Source organism: Oncorhynchus keta, unplaced genomic scaffold (genome assembly GCF_023373465.1).
Source record: "Oncorhynchus keta strain PuntledgeMale-10-30-2019 unplaced genomic scaffold, Oket_V2 Un_contig_10926_pilon_pilon, whole genome shotgun sequence".
NCBI lineage: Eukaryota > Metazoa > Chordata > Actinopteri > Salmoniformes > Salmonidae > Oncorhynchus > Oncorhynchus keta.
In genome coordinates, this window is record NW_026277255.1 from 164,968 (window position 1) to 173,021 (window position 8,054).

At 41.0% G+C, this 8,054-nt stretch overlaps 2 long non-coding RNA genes across 2 annotated transcripts; both read left to right on the forward strand.

The window, feature by feature from the left end:
- Positions 1–1,001: 1,001 nt before the first annotated feature.
- Positions 1,002–6,871, forward strand: LOC127917227 (uncharacterized). Its single transcript, XR_008097018.1, has 3 exons — positions 1,002–1,332; positions 4,589–4,676; positions 6,788–6,871. It is a non-coding gene; the product is annotated as an uncharacterized LOC127917227 (long non-coding RNA).
- Positions 5,102–6,128, forward strand: LOC127917226 (uncharacterized). Its single transcript, XR_008097017.1, has 3 exons — positions 5,102–5,160; positions 5,381–5,512; positions 6,084–6,128. It is a non-coding gene; the product is annotated as an uncharacterized LOC127917226 (long non-coding RNA).
- Positions 6,872–8,054: the final 1,183 nt, after the last annotated feature.

Consider the following 8,054-nt stretch of genomic DNA (forward strand, 5'->3'; position numbering starts at 1 on the left):
GCGTGTTGATAGGTGGACTGTGGATAATACATTTATACCCTGAAGCGTGTTGATAGGTGGACTGTAGATAATAGATTTATACCCTGAAGCGTGTTGATGGGTGGACTGTGGATAATAGATTTATACCCTGAAGCGTGTTGATGGGTGGACTGTGGATAATAGATTTATACCCTGAAGCGTGTTGATAGGTGGACTGTAGATAATAGATTTATACCCTGAAGCGTGTTGATGGGTGGACTGTGGATAATAGATTTATACCCTGAAGCGTGTTGATGGGTGGACTGTAGATAATAGATTTATACCCTGAAGCGTGTTGATAGGTGGACTGTGGATAATACATTTATACCCTGAAGCGTGTTGATGGGTGGACTGTAGATAATAGATTTATACCCTGAAGCGTGTTGATAGGTGGACTGTAGATAATAGATTTATACCCTGAAGCGTGTTGATAGGTGGACTGTAGATAATAGATTTATACCCTGAAGCGTGTTGATGGGTGGACTGTGGATAATAGATTTATACCCTGAAGCGTGTTGATGGGTGGACTGTAGATAATAGATTTATACCCTGAAGCGTGTTGATGGGTGGACTGTGGATAATACATTTATACCCTGAAGCGTGTTGATAGGTGGACTGTAGATAATAGATTTATACCCTGAAGCGTGTTGATGGGTGGACTGTGGATAATAGATTTATACCCTGAAGCGTGTTGATGGGTGGACTGTGGATAATAGATTTATACCCTGAAGCGTGTTGATAGGTGGACTGTAGATAATAGATTTATACCCTGAAGCGTGTTGATAGGTGGACTGTAGATAATAGATTTATACCCTGAAGCGTGTTGATAGGTGGACTGTAGATAATAGATTTATACCCTGAAGCGTGTTGATAGGTGGACTGTGGATAATAGATTTATACCCTGAAGCGTGTTGATAGGTGGACTGTAGATAATAGATTTATACCCTGAAGCGTGTTGATGGGTGGACTGTGGATAATAGATTTATACCCTGAAGCGTGTTGATGGGTGGACTGTGGATAATAGATTTATACCCTGAAGCGTGTTGATAGGTGGACTGTAGATAATAGATTTATACCCTGAAGCGTGTTGATAGGTGGACTGTAGATAATAGATTTATACCCTGAAGCGTGTTGATAGGTGGACTGTAGATAATAGATTTATACCCTGAAGCGTGTTGATAGGTGGACTGTGGATAATAGATTTATACCCTGAAGCGTGTTGATAGGTGGACTGTGGATAATAGATTTATACCCTGAAGCGTGTTGATAGGTGGACTGTAGATAATAGATTTATACCCTGAAGCGTGTTGATAGGTGGACTGTGGATAATAGATTTATACCCTGAAGCGTGTTGATAGGTGGACTGTAGATAATAGATTTATACCCTGAAGCGTGTTGATGGGTGGACTGTGGATAATAGATTTATACCCTGAAGCGTGTTGATGGGTGGACTGTGGATAATAGATTTATACCCTGAAGCGTGTTGATGGGTGGACTGTAGATAATAGATTTATACCCTGAAGCGTGTTGATGGGTGGACTGTAGATAATAGATTTATACCCTGAAGCGTGTTGATGGGTGGACTGTAGATAATACATTTATACCCTGAAGCGTGTTGATGGGTGGACTGTGGATAATACATTTATACCCTGAAGCGTGTTGATGGGTGGACTGTAGATAATAGATTTATACCCTGAAGCGTGTTGATGGGTGGACTGTAGATAATAGATTTATACCCTGAAGCGTGTTGATGGGTGGACTGTAGATAATAGATTTATACCCTGAAGCGTGTTGATGGGTGGACTGTGGATAATAGATTTATACCCTGAAGCGTGTTGATAGGTGGACTGTGGATAATAGATTTATACCCTGAAGCGTGTTGATGGGTGGACTGTAGATAATAGATTTATACCCTGAAGCGTGTTGATAGGTGGACTGTGGATAATACATTTATACCCTGAAGCGTGTTGATGGGTGGACTGTAGATAATAGATTTATACCCTGAAGCGTGTTGATAGGTGGACTGTAGATAATAGATTTATACCCTGAAGCGTGTTGATAGGTGGACTGTAGATAATAGATTTATACCCTGAAGCGTGTTGATAGGTGGACTGTAGATAATAGATTTATACCCTGAAGCGTGTTGATGGGTGGACTGTGGATAATAGATTTATACCCTGAAGCGTGTTGATGGGTGGACTGTAGATAATAGATTTATACCCTGAAGCGTGTTGATGGGTGGACTGTGGATAATAGATTTATACCCTGAAGCGTGTTGATAGGTGGACTGTAGATAATAGATTTATACCCTGAAGCGTGTTGATAGGTGGACTGTGGATAATAGATTTATACCCTGAAGCGTGTTGATGGGTGGACTGTAGATAATAGATTTATACCCTGAAGCGTGTTGATAGGTGGACTGTGGATAATAGATTTATACCCTGAAGCGTGTTGATAGGTGGACTGTAGATAATAGATTTATACCCTGAAGCGTGTTGATGGGTGGACTGTAGATAATAGATTTATACCCTGAAGCGTGTTGATAGGTGGACTGTAGATAATAGATTTATACCCTGAAGCGTGTTGATGGGTGGACTGTAGATAATAGATTTATACCCTGAAGCGTGTTGATAGGTGGACTGTGGATAATAGATTTATACCCTGAAGCGTGTTGATAGGTGGACTGTAGATAATAGATTTATACCCTGAAGCGTGTTGATGGGTGGACTGTGGATAATAGATTTATACCCTGAAGCGTGTTGATGGGTGGACTGTGGATAATAGATTTATACCCTGAAGCGTGTTGATGGGTGGACTGTGGATAATAGATTTATACCCTGAAGCGTGTTGATAGGTGGACTGTGGATAATAGATTTATACCCTGAAGCGTGTTGATAGGTGGACTGTAGATAATAGATTTATACCCTGAAGCGTGTTGATGGGTGGACTGTAGATAATAGATTTATACCCTGAAGCGTGTTGATGGGTGGACTGTGGATAATAGATTTATACCCTGAAGCGTGTTGATGGGTGGACTGTGGATAATACATTTATACCCTGAAGCGTGTTGATAGGTGGACTGTAGATAATAGATTTATACCCTGAAGCGTGTTGATGGGTGGACTGTGGATAATAGATTTATACCCTGAAGCGTGTTGATGGGTGGACTGTGGATAATAGATTTATACCCTGAAGCGTGTTGATGGGTGGACTGTAGATAATAGATTTATACCCTGAAGCGTGTTGATAGGTGGACTGTAGATAATAGATTTATACCCTGAAGCATGTTGATAGGTGGACTGTAGATAATAGATTTATACCCTGAAGCGTGTTGATGGGTGGACTGTGGATAATAGATTTATACCCTGAAGCGTGTTGATAGGTGGACTGTAGATAATAGATTTATACCCTGAAGCGTGTTGATGGGTGGACTGTAGATAATAGATTTATACCCTGAAGCATGTTGATAGGTGGACTGTAGATAATAGATTTATACCCTGAAGCGTGTTGATGGGTGGACTGTGGATAATAGATTTATACCCTGAAGCGTGTTGATAGGTGGACTGTAGATAATAGATTTATACCCTGAAGCGTGTTGATAGGTGGACTGTAGATAATAGATTTATACCCTGAAGCGTGTTGATAGGTGGACTGTAGATAATAGATTTATACCCTGAAGCGTGTTGATAGGTGGACTGTGGATAATAGATTTATACCCTGAAGCGTGTTGATAGGTGGACTGTGGATAATAGATTTATACCCTGAAGCGTGTTGATAGGTGGACTGTAGATAATAGATTTATACCCTGAAGCGTGTTGATGGGTGGACTGTGGATAATAGATTTATACCCTGAAGCGTGTTGATAGGTGGACTGTAGATAATAGATTTATACCCTGAAGCGTGTTGATAGGTGGACTGTGGATAATAGATTTATACCCTGAAGCGTGTTGATGGGTGGACTGTGGATAATAGATTTATACCCTGAAGCGTGTTGATGGGTGGACTGTGGATAATAGATTTATACCCTGAAGCGTGTTGATGGGTGGACTGTAGATAATAGATTTATACCCTGAAGCGTGTTGATGGGTGGACTGTGGATAATAGATTTATACCCTGAAGCGTGTTGATGGGTGGACTGTGGATAATAGATTTATACCCTGAAGCGTGTTGATAGGTGGACTGTGGATAATACATTTATACCCTGAAGCGTGTTGATAGGTGGACTGTAGATAATAGATTTATAACCTGAAGCGTGTTGATGGGTGGACTGTGGATAATAGATTTATACCCTGAAGCGTGTTGATGGGTGGACTGTAGATAATAGATTTATACCCTGAAGCGTGTTGATAGGTGGACTGTGGATAATAGATTTATACCCTGAAGCGTGTTGATGGGTGGACTGTGGATAATAGATTTATACCCTGAAGCGTGTTGATGGGTGGACTGTAGATAATAGATTTATACCCTGAAGCGTGTTGATAGGTGGACTGTGGATAATACTTTCATACCCTGAAGCGTGTTGATGGGTGGACTGTAGATAATAGATTTATACCCTGAAGCGTGTTGATAGGTGGACTGTAGATAATAGATTTATACCCTGAAGCGTGTTGATAGGTGGACTGTAGATAATAGATTTATACCCTGAAGCGTGTTGATGGGTGGACTGTGGATAATAGATTTATACCCTGAAGCGTGTTGATGGGTGGACTGTAGATAATAGATTTATACCCTGAAGCGTGTTGATAGGTGGACTGTAGATAATAGATTTATACCCTGAAGCGTGTTGATGGGTGGACTGTGGATAATAGATTTATACCCTGAAGCGTGTTGATAGGTGGACTGTAGATAATAGATTTATACCCTGAAGCGTGTTGATGGGTGGACTGTGGATAATAGATTTATACCCTGAAGCGTGTTGATGGGTGGACTGTAGATAATAGATTTATACCCTGAAGCGTGTTGATGGGTGGACTGTGGATAATAGATTTATACCCTGAAGCGTGTTGATAGGTGGACTGTAGATAATAGATTTATACCCTGAAGCGTGTTGATAGGTGGACTGTGGATAATAGATTTATACCCTGAAGCGTGTTGATGGGTGGACTGTAGATAATAGATTTATACCCTGAAGCGTGTTGATGGGTGGACTGTGGATAATAGATTTATACCCTGAAGCATGTTGATAGGTGGACTGTGGATAATAGATTTATACCCTGAAGCGTGTTGATAGGTGGACTGTAGATAATAGATTTATACCCTGAAGCGTGTTGATAGGTGGACTGTAGATAATAGATTTATACCCTGAAGCGTGTTGATAGGTGGACTGTAGATAATAGATTTATACCCTGAAGCGTGTTGATAGGTGGACTGTGGATAATAGATTTATACCCTGAAGCGTGTTGATAGGTGGACTGTAGATAATAGATTTATACCCTGAAGCGTGTTGATGGGTGGACTGTGGATAATAGATTTATACCCTGAAGCGTGTTGATAGGTGGACTGTGGATAATACATTTATACCCTGAAGCGTGTTGATGGGTGGACTGTGGATAATAGATTTATACCCTGAAGCGTGTTGATGGGTGGACTGTGGATAATAGATTTATACCCTGAAGCGTGTTGATAGGTGGACTGTGGATAATAGATTTATACCCTGAAGCGTGTTGATGGGTGGACTGTAGATAATAGATTTATACCCTGAAGCGTGTTGATGGGTGGACTGTAGATAATAGATTTATACCCTGAAGCGTGTTGATAGGTGGACTGTGGATAATACATTTATACCTGAAGCGTGTTGATGGGTGGACTGTGGATAATAGATTTATACCCTGAAGCGTGTTGATGGGTGGACTGTGGATAATAGATTTATACCCTGAAGCGTGTTGATGGGTGGACTGTGGATAATAGATTTATACCCTGAAGCGTGTTGATGGGTGGACTGTGGATAATAGATTTATACCCTGAAGCGTGTTGATGGGTGGACTGTGGATAATAGATTTATACCCTGAAGCGTGTTGATGGGTGGACTGTGGATAATAGATTTATACCCTGAAGCGTGTTGATAGGTGGACTGTAGATAATAGATTTATACCCTGAAGCGTGTTGATAGGTGGACTGTAGATAATAGATTTATACCCTGAAGCGTGTTGATAGGTGGACTGTAGATAATAGATTTATACCCTGAAGCGTGTTGATAGGTGGACTGTGGATAATAGATTTATACCCTGAAGCGTGTTGATAGGTGGACTGTGGATAATAGATTTATACCCTGAAGCGTGTTGATAGGTGGACTGTAGATAATAGATTTATACCCTGAAGCGTGTTGATGGGTGGACTGTGGATAATAGATTTATACCCTGAAGCGTGTTGATAGGTGGACTGTAGATAATAGATTTATACCCTGAAGCGTGTTGATAGGTGGACTGTGGATAATAGATTTATACCCTGAAGCGTGTTGATGGGTGGACTGTGGATAATAGATTTATACCCTGAAGCGTGTTGATGGGTGGACTGTGGATAATAGATTTATACCCTGAAGAGTGTTGATGGGTGGACTGTAGATAATAGATTTATACCCTGAAGCGTGTTGATGGGTGGACTGTAGATAATAGATTTATACCCTGAAGCGTGTTGATGGGTGGACTGTAGATAATACATTTATACCCTGAAGCGTGTTGATAGGTGGACTGTAGATAATAGATTTATACCCTGAAGCGTGTTGATGGGTGGACTGTAGATAATACATTTATACCCTGAAGCGTGTTGATAGGTGGACTGTAGATAATACATTTATACCCTGAAGCGTGTTGATAGGTGGACTGTAGATAATAGATTTATACCCTGAAGCGTGTTGATGGGTGGACTGTAGATAATAGATTTATACCCTGAAGCGTGTTGATGGGTGGACTGTGGATAATACATTTATACCCTGAAGCATGTTGATAGGTGGACTGTAGATAATAGATTTATACCCTGAAGCGTGTTGATGGGTGGACTGTGGATAATAGATTTATACCCTGAAGCGTGTTGATGGGTGGACTGTGGATAATAGATTTATACCCTGAAGCGTGTTGATAGGTGGACTGTGGATAATAGATTTATACCCTGAAGCGTGTTGATGGGTGGACTGTAGATAATAGATTTATACCCTGAAGCGTGTTGATGGGTGGACTGTGGATAATAGATTTATACCCTGAAGCGTGTTGATGGGTGGACTGTGGATAATAGATTTATACCCTGAAGCGTGTTGATAGGTGGACTGTGGATAATAGATTTATACCCTGAAGCGTGTTGATGGGTGGACTGTAGATAATAGATTTATACCCTGAAGCGTGTTGATGGGTGGACTGTGGATAATAGATTTATACCCTGAAGCGTGTTGATGGGTGGACTGTGGATAATAGATTTATACCCTGAAGCGTGTTGATGGGTGGACTGTAGATAATAGATTTATACCCTGAAGCGTGTTGATGGGTGGACTGTGGATAATAGATTTATACCCTGAAGCGTGTTGATGGGTGGACTGTGGATAATAGATTTATACCCTGAAGCGTGTTGATGGGTGGACCTTGGATAATAGATTTATACCCTGAAGCGTGTTGATGGGTGGACTGTAGATAATAGATTTATACCCTGAAGCGTGTTGATAGGTGGACTGTAGATAATAGATTTATACCCTGAAGCGTGTTGATGGGTGGACTGTGGATAATAGATTTATACCCTGAAGCGTGTTGATGGGTGGACTGTGGATAATAGATTTATACCCTGAAGCGTGTTGATGGGTGGACTGTAGATAATAGATTTATACCCTGAAGCGTGTTGATGGGTGGACTGTGGATAATAGATTTATACCCTGAAGCGTGTTGATGGGTGGACTGTGGATAATAGATTTATACCCTGAGCGTGTTGATGGGTGGACTGTGGATAATAGATTTATACCCTGAAGCGTGTTGATGGGTGGACTGTAGATAATAGATTTATACCCTGAAGCGTGTTGATGGGTGGACTGTGGATAATAGATTTATACCCTGAAGCGT